Here is a 16,685-nt window from a genome sequence, read left to right as displayed (position 1 = left end):
CCAAGCCGCCATTGTGCTTGCAAAGTGGAATGGGCCACCACCACGGACAGCGGGCAGCCTCCAGAAGCTGGAAAACCAAGGGAAGAGGGGTGATACAGCCCTGCTGCCGTCCTGGTTTTAGCCCTGTGAGGCCCATTTGGGACTTCTGACGTCGCAGGGTAAATTTGCTTAAGTCACCACGTTTGTGGTAACTCGTTAGAGCAGCAATACAAAAACTAACACGGGGGTTGGACCCAGGGCTGAGGCAGGCCCCCCTCCGTGCCCCTCAGTGGATCGTGCCCAGGGCGGCCGCTGCCGGCTGGGGTGACTGGGCGGTGCCGGGCACGGGCGCAGGCGCAGGAGACGCCTTTCCAGTTACCGCGCAGGACTGGCCACAGCTGCGCAGAAGGGCGATGGCACTACCTCTCCTGTCAGCTTGGCAGCCCCCAAGGCGACTATTGTCTTCTCACACCGAAATGACCTGAGATTCTGAAGCCCTTTGGGGTTTCTGAGGAGGAAGAAAAACTGCAGGGCAGGATTTTAATTGGGGAAAGTTAAATTACCTGGCAAAAGGGGAGATAAGAGAAATCAGTGAAAGCCAGGATCTTCCACGAACTGTAACCGAAAATGCTGGAGGAAAAATTTCTCCATTTGACTCTCACAGATTTGGAGTGCACACAAAAGGTGCTCATACTGATGCGCTTGTGTTGCACCAAGGCAGGCTGATCGAAGTGACTTTTTCAACCTCACTCTAGGATAAGTTGAAATTACAGGAAGAAGTAAAAGATTTAAGAGATGTTGAAGAGGCATTCATAACAGTTATCGAACCGTTTTGATGGGATAGAGACTGATATTTTGTTTACCAGATTAGCCCTGCAGACTGTTCCAGAGACTTAGACTTGCAAGATGACAGTCTGCTTAAAACCTTAGATAGAATATGCATCAGAAGTCTTAATGGCTGCAGGGTAACTGATGACATTTTACATCTGGTACCAAACATTGACAACTTCAAGTTAACTCAGAGCTATCAAACTGGGGGCCAAACGCCACAACGTCTATTCCAATGTGTTAGGTTTCCTCGGTTGTGCTTCCTGGGCTATGTTAGTATCAAGAACTTGCCAGCTTTATCCAAATGCAATAGCATCAACTCTTGTACTTAAATTTTTCTTGGTATTTTCTAAATGGCATGTGTTTATATTAAAATAAAATAATACACACTGAAAAAAAAACCCTATCCTTATCTCCATCTTACAGCCAAGAAAACTGAAACTTGTACGAACCTGAGCCAGGGTCAAAATGGCCTTGTCTATGACTTCAGAGGCCACACTTTTCCCTCTACTCCATTCCTGCCCTCTTAAATTTTTATAACTAATGTCCTTACTGAAATCATCAAATATTTAATTGTTGGAACAACTACTTTAGAAAGAACCACTAATGGCATACTTCTGAATATATCAGTTTTCCACAAGTAATTTGTTGAAATAAAAGAAAACATCAGTTGAATCTTGCCTGAGGAATTCATTAAAAAAAAAAAAAACAATATCCAAATTTCCCTGCGGATGCACTAATTCCAAGAAAAGTAACACAGTCATCTCTCTTAAGCTTATTTATTCATTTGATTTATAAGTTATCCTATGTATACCTAATAGTACACTAGTCATAAAAAGATGTACAATGTCATTAATCATCAGGAAAATACAAACTAAAACCATAATGAGGTAGCACCACACATGCTAGAATGGTTAATATTTAAAAGATGAGCATACAAGTGTTGGTGAGGATGTGGAGGAACGAACTTATATAAATGCTGGTAGGATATAAAATAGTATAGCCATTCTGAAAAACTGACAGTTTCTTATAAAATTCAAATATACAGCTATCCTACCAGCCATCAATTCCGCTAATAGATGTGTCTTAAAAGACCAAATGTCCCGGTGTTTACCTTTGTCAAAACTCATCAAACCATTCACTTAAAACCTCTGTGATTTATGCCTCAGGTTTTAGGGAACAAAAGAAGTCAAACAAGAAATCTCCTCCCCCCTAACAAACACACACACTGAAATTCTTCAAAATAACGTGTGCTTAGAAGTAGGACTTTCAAAAGGGAGGCAAGTGGAGCGGTGGAAAAAACACTAGGCAGGAACCAGAAACTTCCTTCTGGTCTCAGCCCCTTCCCTGACTTAGATATGTATGCATGACCTTGTGGCAATCATTTCACTTCTCTGGGTCTCAGAGTCCTCATCTGCAAAATAAATGAGCTGCATTAGATAACCTCACTGTTATCTTCTAACTCTAAAATTCCATTACTTACCATTTTAAGTGGTAAATCGTCTTTAGACACTTATGTTCAGTAGAACACACTCTGATTCTAATCAGTGATGCACGTGATACTGAGTCATCTGTTAGCAACATAATTCCCAGAGATTACATTTTCCTAGGGGAAACTTGGATCTGTTTTACCAGATAGTTTCCAGGAATACATCTTTGAGAAGAGCAGGTGTGGGAACATATACTCAAATTATGGGCATTTTCCATATTTAGATGTATCTAATGTACCTGAATGTTAATACAGATATGTTGATAAGAATATGCTCTTTAAAAAGCTTTGTGCAAAAGGGCAATATGACACAGTAAAGATAGCACCAGACTAAAAGTCCGTATGGCCATGGACAAGCCATTTGTGTGTATGACATTTGCACTGTCTACTTTCCCAGGGTTTTTAAAAGATGAAATGAGATCTTGTCAAGTAGGTAAACCATGTTTTAACTTGCAAAATGTTGTACAAATATAAAGTGGTGTGTTCTTATTTGAGAATGAGGAGAGGGAAGAGCTCATGCCCAGGAAGGGACCATTCTAGACACAATATCTGAGGTCTGGTCAGCACTAATCCCATCTCTGACGTGATGTAGGAAATAATGAGAGGGAGGCTGGCTGTTCAAGGACACAGGTATTTAGAATATGAAACACCTTGGTTGTACTGAACTCATGGTGATTTCTGCTGCTTCCTACAGCCTCTCAGTTCATCTCCTAGATTGTGAGGGAAGAAAGCCCAGCCTCACCTCATCTGCAAGATGATTGATCTTTGGTTTGCCAGGTTGGCCTGAGAAGATTCATAAGAGCCAAATGTCCACAGCTAGAGGTGGGCTCCTCAAGCAAGTGCTGAGGCTGGCCCAGTGTGCAGTTGGGATGGAGGCAGAAGGGTGGGTGGAGAGGGTGGACTGGTAGCCAGATGACCCAAAGGAAGCTTTATAGCAGAGGGGGAGGTTGAAGGGAGGTGCACAGAGGAGAAGGGAGGAATGGGGAATGACTCTTGTCCACAGAGCACAAACTCTACCAACCTACTGTTGATATTTAATGGTGTTATTTCCCTACTGCTACAGTCCCAGTGTTAGCCATGCAGGAAGTGCTTAATAAATAGTGGTTGAGTGAACTGAATGGATGCATAGTAACCAAAGGGTTAAAAGATAGCCCCTCCACTTCCGCTGTGCCAGAAGGAGGAGAGTCCTGGCCCATCTCTCTTTTCTTGGAGGTGGGAATAACAAAGGATTCAGCAGACTAATGCAGCCAGATATCTAAACTATTCAAATCATGTACTATTAATACCCTTTTCCTGACTACACATACCCAGGAGGCATTCTTGGTTCTTTCCTTTCCTCGATATCCAGTCAAGAAGCCCCATCAGCAGCAACCCCAAAATGTTGTTTGAATCTGTCTTCACCATGCCTTTTTCTCCAAGCCCCATCATCTCCCATCTGGACTACTGCAGTGACCCTCTAAATGGTCTCCTTGCTTCCACTGCCCTTCCATCTGTTGTCCACCCAGCTGCCATGCAATCACTTATAAAGTCACTCCCCTGCCTGAAATCATCCAGTTGCATCCAGCTGCACATAGAACATTGCCTTAACTCCCTGTGATAGCCTCAAAGCCCCATGAGAAATGACCTCTACTTTTCTCTTCTACTTTGTGACCCACTACTCTGCCTCTCACTCACTTTCCTATAGACATGCTGGCCTTTCTTCTGCTCTTCAAACTTGACAAACTTTGTCTGCTTCTGACCTTTGCACCTGCTATTTCCCCAGCCACAGCTCATGTGGCTGGCTTTTTCTTGTCAGAGAGCATTTCCTAACTAATAAGCCTTCCCAACATCACCCAGTATATCCTATCTCCTTAACTTGTTTTATTTTCTTTATAGGACTTGTCTCTGAAAAAGCTGTCACTGTTGTTTACTTATTTCTTGACTCCTCTTCCTTAGGCATGTGCCATATGCCCCCTTCATGGGCAGGGATTTATAAATATTGACTGTTGTGGCCTCTGTTCCCAAGTGGTTCTGGTATTTAGTAGGCATATAAATGTAATTTTTTGAATGAATTCCTGCTCATCAAGTGACCTTTTGACTCTAATTTTCCAAATAGACCACTTCTAGAGGATGTGCCAGCCAGAGAACAAGGATGTCTCCTATTCCCTCAAGACTCCGTTTTTCATATAAATAAATACATGGATCCTTGAGTTTGTATTTTTAAACCTCTGTGAGTTCGGTTAACATGAATCTGTCCCTAAAAGATAGATTCTCTCTTGGGGCACTAACAAATCAAGTATCCTAGCCTCTCAAATCTGAGAGCTGCTGACAGGCATTAACAGAGGAAAGGAACCCTGCCTGGATGAGCCCTGACCTTCCACTTGTGATCCTCACCGCCTTACTGAACTCATGGTGATTTCTTTGAACTCATGAAACTTCTTTAGAAACAAGTAGAGCGGAGTTTTTGATGGAAAAAATCTCCAAAAAAGGAAAGGAAGGCTGTATAAACATTTAACAGGTTCTTCATCTGAAGCTTTTGTATTTGTGGAATCTTGCAATGTTTTCAGAATGCCATGACCACATGGCATCCTCTTTCTTCCCGTTTTCCATCAGCATAACTGAGGCACGTTTACACATCTAAAGAACAAGGAGGAGGATAAGCTGATAGCTATTGAGCACTTTACTATGTATCAAATGCTAAAGGATTTACAAATATTTCATTTACTTCAAAATTAAAGCAGCATTTCTTAAACCTAAGGGAAATAAAGAAAATATGAACTGTGTATAAGAGTTAGGTATTCAAGATGAAGTACCACAAAAGGTCAGACTGTCAAACCAGACTCACAGGAATTAGAGATCTCTCCCAGTAATGAGTTACTAATCCCTTCAAGAATACAGGTCATTGTGAGGTAAGGTGAATCCTGGAGACCTGCTCCATGAAAGCTGCTCTCTGTTCCTTTCTTGCTAAAAAATCTGGCATTTTCTTGCTAAAGTAACATATGAGGTCTCCAGTGATGTGTGTCATCACTACAGCAAAGAGAACAACTTGGGTCATGAAACATCTCAACTTTATACTCATACAGTTATGTAATTTACATGTCATTTTCCAAGGAGCTGTGTCCCGTGACCCACAGATTTCAAGTGTGTGTCTTAGAAGCCATTCTAGACTGAGCAGGTGCACCCTGCTAAAAAGATTTCATAGATAATGACTCTCACTAGCAAATACCTATTTGGTTTCCTTTCCAGGAGGCTTATCATTAGTATGTTCATAAGATTTGATCACCCCAACTTTCTTTCTCTCCCTCTTTCTCTATTTTTGTCTTTTCTTCTCTCCCAGTCCCCCTTTCCCTTCTTCCTTTCCTTCCCTCCCTTCCTCCTCTCCCTTCCCTCCTTCCCTCCCTCCCTTCCTTCCTTCCTAGAGAATAGCCAGCTACTAACACTTTCCTTCTTTTCCTATGCCCCCAAAGCCTTTCCCCTCGGATTAACTGTGCCCCTACCCTGGGAGGGCCAGCACAGACCGGCAGTTTCTCCTTAACCAGCCTCCTGTCTCTGGCTCCACACCCATCTCTCTGCAGCAGGGTTCATATATCTCACTGCTAACTATATTTCCACTAAGTTCACAGATGGTTATTTTTCCACATCTTAATTTTGTTAAAGAAGAACATGTCTTCCAAACAACTCTTAATAGTCTTTTGTTTCTTTTGTTCCACATCTACCACCAACAACCTGTGGGATTAGAGTGATATGAACAGTGGTAGCACACTGAGTCCAAGTTCTAGTCAAACGTTATTGAAAGTCCACTACACACCTATTAGAGGATGGAAAAGACATAGTTCCTGCTCTCAGGGAGCTCACAGTCCATTAGAAAATGAAAATGTGTCTATCCTCAAGACCTCCAATGACATGGAGTCACCTTGTCTTTGGTATCTAAGTAAAAATGGCTTGTGCCCTGAAAGAGGACATAAAGATAATTTTCTCCCTAATGGTGTTCTGGAACCAATTTAAAACATTTTGTTCTTTTTAATACACTGATAAATAATAGCAATGAGATGCTTTGGGTACTGTAATATAAGCAGAAGAAGGAAGTAAATAGTAAATTCTAAGTGGGGATATAAAAAAAAGACTGAAAGACTGAAAGAGGAGGTGTTGGATAAACTGGATCAAATGAATGACTTGGAATTTATCAAGTGGGGGGAGGGCTTTCCAAACAGCAGGCTTACTATATGCTCACAAGATAAAAGTACAAAAAGGAAAACCTATTTAGGGGCTTCCCAATGGCTTAGCAACACTAAAGTGTTCAGTAAAAGAGGAACTGAAAAGTAGCAAAGATGGTGTCAGAGACAAAACCCAGTGTACTGTCATCAGCATTTTTAAACATAAAAGCAAGGCTAGGATAATTGTCCTAAACACTCCTGGAGTATCCAAGCCAGGGCCTGGATTAGGGTGAGGCAGGAGAGGTACTCAGCCTGAGTGCAAAATTTAAAGGAGTACCAAAAACTCAGCCATCAAGATGAATATTTTAATACAAAAGTTTTAATAAAGATAAGATCAGTGTTACCCGGATTTTCCTTTTGCCTCAGACTCCAATATAGCTCAGCAAGACACTTCTTTATTTAAAATTTCGGCATTTGTTCATAATGGATTTTTTGCACTGATTTTGATTTTTTTTAAATATTGCATTCAGTTATTACTTATCTTGATGACAAATATTTCTGTCACTCCCTTAAATTTTTTGCATCTGAGATGAAAACTTTACTCACCTCAACCCTCATCTCAATCCTAATTCCAGCTAAACTTTATATGTTAGCATGTGTGAAAGACACAGCATGTCACCCTGGCATAAAAGCACAAATTAAAAGTAACTTGGTAGCTGATGGGATATGGAAATAAAGGGAAAAGAGGAGTCAAGAATTTTGTCATGAAAAACAGTATGGAGTTTACTCAAAAAGTAAAAATAGAACTACCATATGATCCAGCAATCCTACTTTTGGGTGTTTATCCAAAAGAATTGAAAACAGGATCTCAAAGAGATATTTGTATACCATGTTCATTGCAGTATTATTCACAATAGCCAAGAGGATAATAGAACAACTCCAATATCCTTCAGTGGATGAACAGATGAAGAAAATGTGGTCCACCTATACGATGGAATATTATTCCTTAAAACAAAAATATATTCCTTGAAAAGGAAGGAAATCCTGTCACATGTTACAACACAGATGAACCCTGAGGACATTATGATCCGTGAAATACACTAGTCACAAAAGACAAAAAACTGTATGATTCCACTTATATGGGGGGTCTGAAATATTCAAATTCATAAAAATAGAAAATAGAATGGAGTCAGTTACTGTCAAGACCAGTAGCCTCATATATATCAGTAATTCTTGAGGTCATCAATGTATCACTTCAATAATTGGTATAGAAAGAGTGACCATGAATCAAAGAAAAGGTTAAAATTTAATCAACATCACCATTTTCTGGTCAAAAGTTCATGTAAAAAACTCCTATTAAAACCTAGCACCCAGATCTTAGTTTCTCAATAGCCATTTTCCAGTATAAGGAGCCAGGGTGTCTTGCAGAAGTGATTGATTCCAAGGTTTGGGCAGGAAAAATTCAAAATGAGCTTGGAACATTTTATGATCCAAAAAAATAAGGAAGTGCTTGAAAAGGGGTGGGGGTTTGTCAAAAGGACACAAAAACCAAATAGAAGGAACTCCCAGAGGGCAAAGATGGAAGACTTTGAACTACAGAGTAAATAACCCTAGAATTGATTTAAGCCTTAAAATAAAATGAATCCTTGACAATATTAACTTTTAAAAAGAGGAAATGGGACAAGTCTTTCTTACAGAAGAATTCTAATTTTAAAAATGTAGAAGAAAATGAAAGAAATAGAGCATCACCATTCCAAGAAAGATCCACCAATGGATGCTAAAATCAGTGGGGCCAAGCTTGAAGGAAAACACTGTAGGAGCATAATGTCAAAGATTCTCCCCCAAGATGTTGGGTTACTTTATGGTCAAAAAAATCTAGCAGACATACTTTTTAAAAAAATTTTGTTAAGGTATCATTGATATACAATCTTATGAAGAGCAACATTGTGGTTACTACATTCACCCCTATTATCAAGTCCCCCCACAACAGCCCATTGCAGACACTGTCCATCAGCATAGTAAGATGCTATAGTCACTACTTGTCTTCTCTGTGCTATACTGCCTTCCCCGTGACCCCCCTACATTATGTGTGTTAATCATAATAGCAGACACCCTCTTCACTAAGCAATCAAAGTTAGCCTTACCAATCGTAAGATACCTGGACGCCATTTGTGCCTGATACTATGCTCTGAGAAAGGTCCAACACCACTTCTGTGGTGTTCTTCCCAAAGTTTGTAACCTCAATCTATCACATCAGACAAACTCAAAATGAGGGCCATTCTACAATATCACTGAGCAGTCCTCTTTAAAGGCGTTAGGTCCTGAAAGATAAGGAAAGACTACAGAACAATCACAGATTGGAGGGAAGTATGGAGACATGATAACTAAATGCAATGTGGGATTCTGGACTGGCTCCTGGGACAGAAAAAAGGATATTAGGGAGGAAATGGGTGAAATTCAAATACTGTGTATAATTTAATTCATAGTATTATACCAATGCTAATTTCCTGATTTTAATAATGGTACTATGGTTATATATGATATGAACACTGGGGAAAACAGGTTGACTGCTCTATGTGGATTTCTACTGTTTTTGCAACTTTTCTGTATGCCTAAAATTATTTCAAAATACAAAGTTAAAAAAATTCCTAATGGACATAACTTTATAGGGAAAAACACCACATACATTTCATTGTTTTAATGAATTAACTCCAAATGCTCTTCTGGTATTTTCCTAAAATACACATTTTTTAAGTGTAAGGTCAGAATCAGTGTTCAAAGACTGGTGTTCTCCCTTCTTTCCCCCTTGAATAAATTTCACTCATCCATCGAATCTAAATAGTGGTATTTTGTCACTCGGTACTGGTTGACCTCTTCATCTCTGCTCTTGAAAAATTTACAGAATATTAAGGATAATAAACATGAAAAGAAGAGGAATCAGTAAGAGATAATAAGCTTCATAACAGGTAGATAAGCAAAGGGCTGTGAGATACAGAAAAGCTACTGTCTTTCCCCTTTTTAAAAGAATTCAGAATCTAACATGTTGATAAAACCTGCATAATTATATGTAAAGAACGTAATCACCCACAATGTCATACACAGAAGTTAGCAGAGCTGGTGTCTAATGCGAAGAGAAGTGCTGGGTATCTGGGGCTCTTCCTCACTTTGAGGGAAGACAACATTTCCACAAGTTGCCCTTGGGGTCAGCAGGCAAGATCAGGAAGGAAGTAGAAAGTCCTTCCTCTGCAGAGAGTGGAGGTCCCCCACCTCCCAGCTCTGCATTGGCAGGCTGTACCTTGGCTGTTGAGAGCCCACCAATTGCAATTTACATCAATTTTAAAGAGAGACTTATGGAATGGCCAGAGCTCAGCTTAATGAAAGAAGACGTCAGTCAGATTCTCATCAAAGAGCTTACCTTCCATTTGTCCATGTGGCAGTCCAGATGCAGGTGTAGCTCCTGAGGCCCTGGACTGAAATATTTCAGGGTTTCTCCTAGGGTAGCTTGTATGGCTTTTCTTGATCTGGTCCTTGCCAATAGACCATTGCCCATTTTGGTGTTACTTGGATGTACCATGCAATGCTGAAATTGTTTACTTTTCTGTCTCATCATTTGGTTTGGGCATGTTAACAATCTTATTTATTATTACTTCTCAGCAGCTGACAAAGAATCTGGTACACAAAAGGCACATTTTTAAAAAGTGTTTTGACTGAAAGGGCCAGTTTCCATGCAGGTTTTAATATCTTTTTTCCTTTATCTTTCTTCCATGAAGTAATGTGGCAATAATACATATTGACAATTTAAAAATCAATTAGACACAATGGCCAAAAAGTGGAACAACCCATTTATATGATATAAATGTGGTATCTATACATGATAGAATATTACTTAGTCTTAAAAAGGAATACAATTCTAATACATGCTACCACATGGATGAACCTTGAAAACATTACACAAAGTGAAATAAACAAGAAAAAATATTATATGATTCCACTTATATGAGGTACCTAGAATAGGCAAATTCACAGAGACAGAAAATAGAATCATGGTTACCAGAGCCTGAAGGGAAGAGAAATAAGGAGTTGGTGTTTAATGGATGCAGACTTTCAGTTTGGGAGGATGGAAAAGTTCTAGAGATGGATGATGGTAATGGCTGCACCACAGTGTGAATGTACTTAATGGCACTGAACCACTTAAAAATGGCTGAAACAGTAGGTTTTCTATTATGTATATTTTACCACAATAAAAACAACAACAAAACAAACAAAAACTGCCCAGGTCATCAAAAACAAGGAAAACTACCAAAGCCAAGAAGAGTCCAAAAAGACACGAGAAAGTAATGTAATGAGGTATCTTGGTTGGGATCTTGGAACAGAAAAAGGACATTAGGTAAAAACTAAAGAAGTCTGAATAAAGTGTGGACTGCAGTTAATAATATATCAATACTGGTTCACTGATTGTAACAAGTGTACCATACTAATGTGAGTATCATGTTAAGTTATACCTCAATGGAGTTGGTTTCTTTAAAAAAGCCTTTATTTGCCTTGGAGGAAGACCAGCACTCTCACTGTGGCCCCCAACCTTGCACCACCTGCTGCTTTCTCCTGCCTCAGCCTTGCCAGGCTTCTTTAGGTCCCAGGACTTGACGTGCCCTTCTCCTCACTGAGAACTGTGCCCACGCAGCTCTTTCTGACCAGAATGCCTGGCCTCTCTAGCTGCCCGTTTTGCCCAGCTGACTCCTGCTCGTCCTTCAGGTTGCAGCTTCAATCTTAGATTCTTGAATGGGCCCTTCCTGGCTCCTCGGGTTCCCATTGCCCTTGCCTGCACTTCTGTGCAGCAGTGAACACATCTGTGAGGACTGGCTCAACACTTGCCACCCCCGCTAGACAGTGTGCTTCTTGAGGATGGGGGCCGGAGCTGACTTATTCACTGCTATTCCCAACCACCTAGCCTAGTGCCTGGCATGGGAAGGGATTAACAAATATTTGTTGAATAAATAAACCCATCTTAAGAGTTTTAAGTGGGTTCAAGAGAGATGATCATATATATATGTGTGTGTTTTAACAGAGTTTCTCAACTGCAATGTGGGAACATGTATAGGGCATTTCTGATTCTCACAATGATTGAGGGGTGACACTGCCACTTAGTGGTCCAAGGCTGGGCCTGCCAGATGTCCCTCAATGCTCAGGACAGCTCCGTTGAGAAACACTGTTTAGGAAAGATCACTCTATCTGTGTTGGGAAACATTTGTGAAGTGTGGAGGAACAAGAAGCAGAGGTTGAAATCAGAGTGACCTGCAAGGAGACTATTGCAATCATCCAAAATCAGAACTGGCTAGTTGGCTGGGTTAGGAGGTCTGAATTAAATTAGAAGACTGGTTGAGAGTAATTAGGAAATAGAACCAACAAACTCAGTGATCAATGGGATGAGAGAGTCACTGTTAGAGGAAAGAAAACGGATGTAAACTTCAAGGTAGGTAGACAGATAAAAGTTGTGTGACCTTGGGCAGTGACTTAACCTCTCTGTGCCTAGTTTCTTTATCTGTAAAATGGGAATGAAAAAAGTACCCACACCACAGGCTGTTGTGAGGATGACACGAATTAATTTATGTAAAGCACTGGAAACACTGCCTGCCATAGGTAAGCACTAGACAAGTATTTGGCAAAACAGCTACAGATATATGGATAAATAGTTGACAGATAAGTGGTAAGAGGGGTGGATGAATGAACAAATGCACAGTGAATAGACAAATGGATATTAGATGTGGAGGATGAAGGACAAAGCATGATCCCTGGCATGTTTTTCCAGGAACAATCCCAGATTTGAGCAAATCTACCTACACTCTCCCCATTCTTCTTCCTTTATGCCCAGTGATCAGGGTACCAATGATCTTTCATTTGCAGAACAGAGCCATGATAACTGACCCACTTGGGATCAATGCAAGCATGCAATAGGCAAAAGCTGTGACAGGAATATGCAGCAGGTGCCTGCACATGGCCTATGAAGTACATGAAGCACTGAAGTCAGAAAGAGCGCTTTCCACCATGGCCCCAGGGTACTTACAGGGGCTCCCAAAGAGATTCACCCCTCTCAACTCTCACTTTTCCTGCTCTCTAGACATTTTGTCACTCATTCACTTTCTCCATTCTATTGTTTATTTATTCACCATCACACAATACATTTAGGAGTCCATGTATATTACATACACTGGCCTGGGTGTCAGAAGACCTATGCTTAGCATGGACAATAAAGCTAGTTTTTGGTCTAGAGCTGGTCATGTCATCTCTCTGGCTTCAGTTTTTGAATATATAAAATAAATAGACTATATTAGATAGTTGTTGAAGTTCCTTACAGCTAGAGTTCTCTCATTTTCTTGCCCCTCAACTCAACACTCTCAGCCTACACCCTCATCTTATACATCTTTGTCATTTCATTGGTGAGGAATGTCCCCCTCTCCTTGTCCTTCTGTTAACCTCCTATACACAGCTTCCAAGTGTCAGCACTACCGTCCACGTGAATCACTCCTTGGCATCCTCAAGTTTAGGTACTCATTCCTCTATGCTCCTGGTGCATTCTATTTGTACCTGAATTATAGCATTATCCTTAGGGATTTGTTTCCATACCTGTCTCCCCAAAAGGCTATAATGCCTTTAAAACAGGAATTACATTTCTATCAGCCAGGGGTCAGCTTCAGAGAACAGAATCCACTCGAACCAATTTAAGCAGGGAAGGATTTATTATAGATATTAAATGGCTTACTGAGTTATTGGAAGGGGGTCTTTAAAAGAAAAACTCAAGATTAAGCTTTCAGGAACCATTCGCAAAACTACCCTGCATCACTAGGCCACCACGAGAGCTGCTACCTCTTTTGCATCAGGAAATTTCCAGCTTCACAACAGTATCATCATTAGAACAACCAAAAATTAAATTCTCTCCACGTATATTTCATAGTCAAAATCTCAAAAAAAGCAAGAGTCTGTTAAGCCATCACTGCCCCTGCTTGGACAATGTTTCTTGCACAAAACCACCCCTTAAATTTCTGATCAGTTTAGAGGTTCACTGCACAGGGACCAGGTGCTAAGTGTGGTCCGAAGAGCTGCAGCCAAAGAAGTTAAATTCATCGGGCCAAACATGGCGTGAAGGGGGCTGCTGGGAATGAGCATGTAGCCATACATTTCTTCTTTCCTTTTGCTGAGGAGAGCAAGTTTCTCCCTACCAAGAGGGTTTTTAGTGGTGATGATGGCAAGCCTGTTGCCTGGCTGGATATGAATTCAATGTAAATCTGTTCTAACCCTAACAATCTCTTCAGCTCATGCCTCCCATAGTACAAACTGTAACAAACTTTAACAAACTCAGGAAGGTCATAGAATGGAAGATTCAGGGGTTATCAAACACCATTCTGTGGCAAAAGGAAAAAAATAGGACAGCGTAATTAGTTTTGTTTTATCTAAATGTATTCAACCTAAAGACTTCGCCTTATTCCAAGATTTTCTTTGTCCTCCTATTTCTTTGGTAATATATGGTATTTATAGTTCATAGCTGTTTTTTGTCTAGAATTTTCTTGGCAAAATAACAATTTGATTCTCCTCTGTTAGTCCTCCTTTGAGTTTTTGATTTTTAATCTATTCTGACGACATCCCCAAAGGACTATACCAGAGCTCAGTATAACCTCTTAGGCTACTGTTTCTTTGTCCATGTCATCCTTTATTCCCTTTCATCTACCAGGGTCTCAAGACACTGAACATGTGTCTGGACATGTGATAAGACTTCCAGATAAAGGATATACTTTCTGCAATTTGTCACTGTCTCTAACCCATGTCATATCACAGGGAATTATTTTGACACTCTACTCATAAGTGAGGCCCAGCTCATTTGAGAGAAAATAAGCTGTACTGTGGTTTGTGTCCAGGCATGCTTCCTCTTCTTCAACTAGGGTTTATTTCCCACTTTCTCTTATCATTTATAAATATGCAGCTTATTTTTACTTATCCCAACTCTAGCTTTTATTCCACCTATAGTTCTGTTTCCAGAACTTTTTTCCTGGAATGCTTTTGATTATCTCATTTCTCATAAATCCAAATTTATTCTTCATAATTAGGTATAAACATCTATGACTTTGTCTACCCATTTGCAAGCATTCACTTATTGAAATACATATGGTTTCACTCTGGGTTGCTCTCCTGGGCCTGTGAGCCAAGATCCACCTCTTGCTCTCCTTGTGTTTTGCTCTGTATCACAGCGGTGAGCAAACCCAAGCAGGCCAAACTTCTCAGGATCCTGTGCCAACCCATTCACAGCTGGATTTGTCCAATGGAAGGCACGAATGGGAGCCAGGAGCCAGGAGGAGAGGAGCTCAGGTTCCAGGGTCTTCTCAGTCATCCCACTGTTGCCTGATGGGTCCAGCAAAGTCCCGGCTTCTGTCAGGTGACCTTAGGCCCTGATTTGGTCATGCCACCTCTCACCTACATGTTCTCAGCCAAAGGAACTGGAGTGGTTTGCTGATGGTGCTCAGCTCCAGGGCGCCCCTACTGTATATACTCAGAGGGATTTCTCTTTTCCAGGTTAGACCCAACTGACATAAGGATAAATTTTGAGAAGTAGTATTGCTGTGTCAAATACTAGGACTTCTAAAGTTTAATGGCACTTCTTCCTGCTGCCCTTCCTTCCCATAAGCCCTCTCCTCTGCTTGTAGTTCTCTGCTCAGTGAGGGCCCTTCTCTTTCTGCCACCCCATCTGTTCCCTGTCTTAGCCTCTGAGCATTGGACTATCCCTCTAGTCATTACACTTTAAAAACATGATAAAACAAAGAGGTAAGGGGGAAAGCCACCACTTCCTGGTGGTAACTGATATCTACGCTTTCAGAACACGCCCAGGCAAGTGGAAAGAATAAGCAATTATGTGCTTAGTTCAAGTAAACATTGACTCCCCTTTGTCTGGCATGAGTAAATGTTGGAAGGGAATGAAAACTGGAATTAATTATTAATGTTTTCAAAATTGTTGGAATTAGGTAGAGAGTTACTGAACCCACCAGAGACTCTATCAAGAGTTTGGGGAACAAATGGCATCTCTGTGGCCATTCAGCTGCCAGGGTTTTAATTTTGGTATGAATCAGTCAAGGAGCAAAGTGCCCTTTGCCGGTGTGGACTGAACCACTGGGTAACTTTGACTGCACACTGCAGGAGAAGCAGCTTTCAGGCACTGCCTCACAGGCTGCGGAAATGACTTGCTGTAAATCCCATTTCCTGCATTTTTTCATTGCACCAGATCCAGCTCTCACTAGAAATGAGGTTGTCATCCAAATGTGGGTAAAGGTCTAACTTTGTGCTGTGATTTACCAAATAAAAGTTATCAACTGTCTTTCATAGGCTGCTGATTTATCTTTAGCTTTCTCTGAATTTGTGGTCCTTTAAGGCTCTACTTATTTAACAATATAACAAGCTTATGAAAAATAGTTTTTGTAGCAAGCCATTCTTTGATTGTAAATATAGGGAGGCCACTGCAGTGGGGAGAGCTCTGATCTTGGAGTCAAGAGATATGAGTTTGAATTCTGACCTTACCACTAAATTGCTGAATAATCAAAATTAGCCACTGAATCATGCTGCGTTTCTTATCTATTAAAATTAAGTGTGTGAAGTGAGGAAGTTAAGATGAAAGAGCAATACAGAGGTGCAAGCTGATATTATTATTCATTTTTTCAAGTTATTTTTCCAGCATTAGCTGTGGACCTGTACTGACTCTTAGGCTACTTGCCTCCTTCCATTAGCCAACTGTAAAAAGCAGTAGATTAAACAACACAAGTTTTAGGGTAACTAGTGAGGAGCCACATTCAACATTGGTACATGTGTTAGGGGTCACTTTACCAAAGTGACCCCCTTTTTGGTAATGTGGCTTCAAAATTATACACTGCAAGAGCCTGGAGAGGTACGGATAAGACATGTCCCATTTCCTCTGTCTTCTCCCTCAACTCGTCCTCCCGGGCAGTACTTGAACATTCCAAGTCGGTCCCCTGCGGATCTCCCCCCTTACAGCAGTGGGGACGAGGTACCCTCAGCAAGCCAGAACCTGTCTCAGGCTGACTGGGGACAGTGAGCATGATCAAAGTGAACAATCTTATGAAACAGACCCAGAAAATAACATTAGCCTGAGAACAAAATAGATGTCATTTGGGATTTAATGTGTGGCACCACAGGAACAGAAGCATTTTAACTGTCACTGGAGCTTTGTTTTTCCAGGCCAGAAAAACAAATTAGGAGAGAAC

General features: G+C 40.8%; 1 pseudogene; it reads left to right on the top strand.

Annotated features, from left to right (window-relative positions):
• The first annotated feature begins 340 nt into the window (after positions 1-340).
• Positions 341-5,145, top strand: LOC118908129 (poly(A) polymerase alpha-like; annotated as a pseudogene).
• The last annotated feature ends 11,540 nt before the right edge of the window (positions 5,146-16,685 follow it).

Source organism: Manis pentadactyla, chromosome 7, assembly GCF_030020395.1.
Source record: "Manis pentadactyla isolate mManPen7 chromosome 7, mManPen7.hap1, whole genome shotgun sequence".
Lineage (NCBI taxonomy): Eukaryota > Metazoa > Chordata > Mammalia > Pholidota > Manidae > Manis > Manis pentadactyla.
This window is presented reverse-complemented; position numbering and strand designations above follow the sequence as displayed.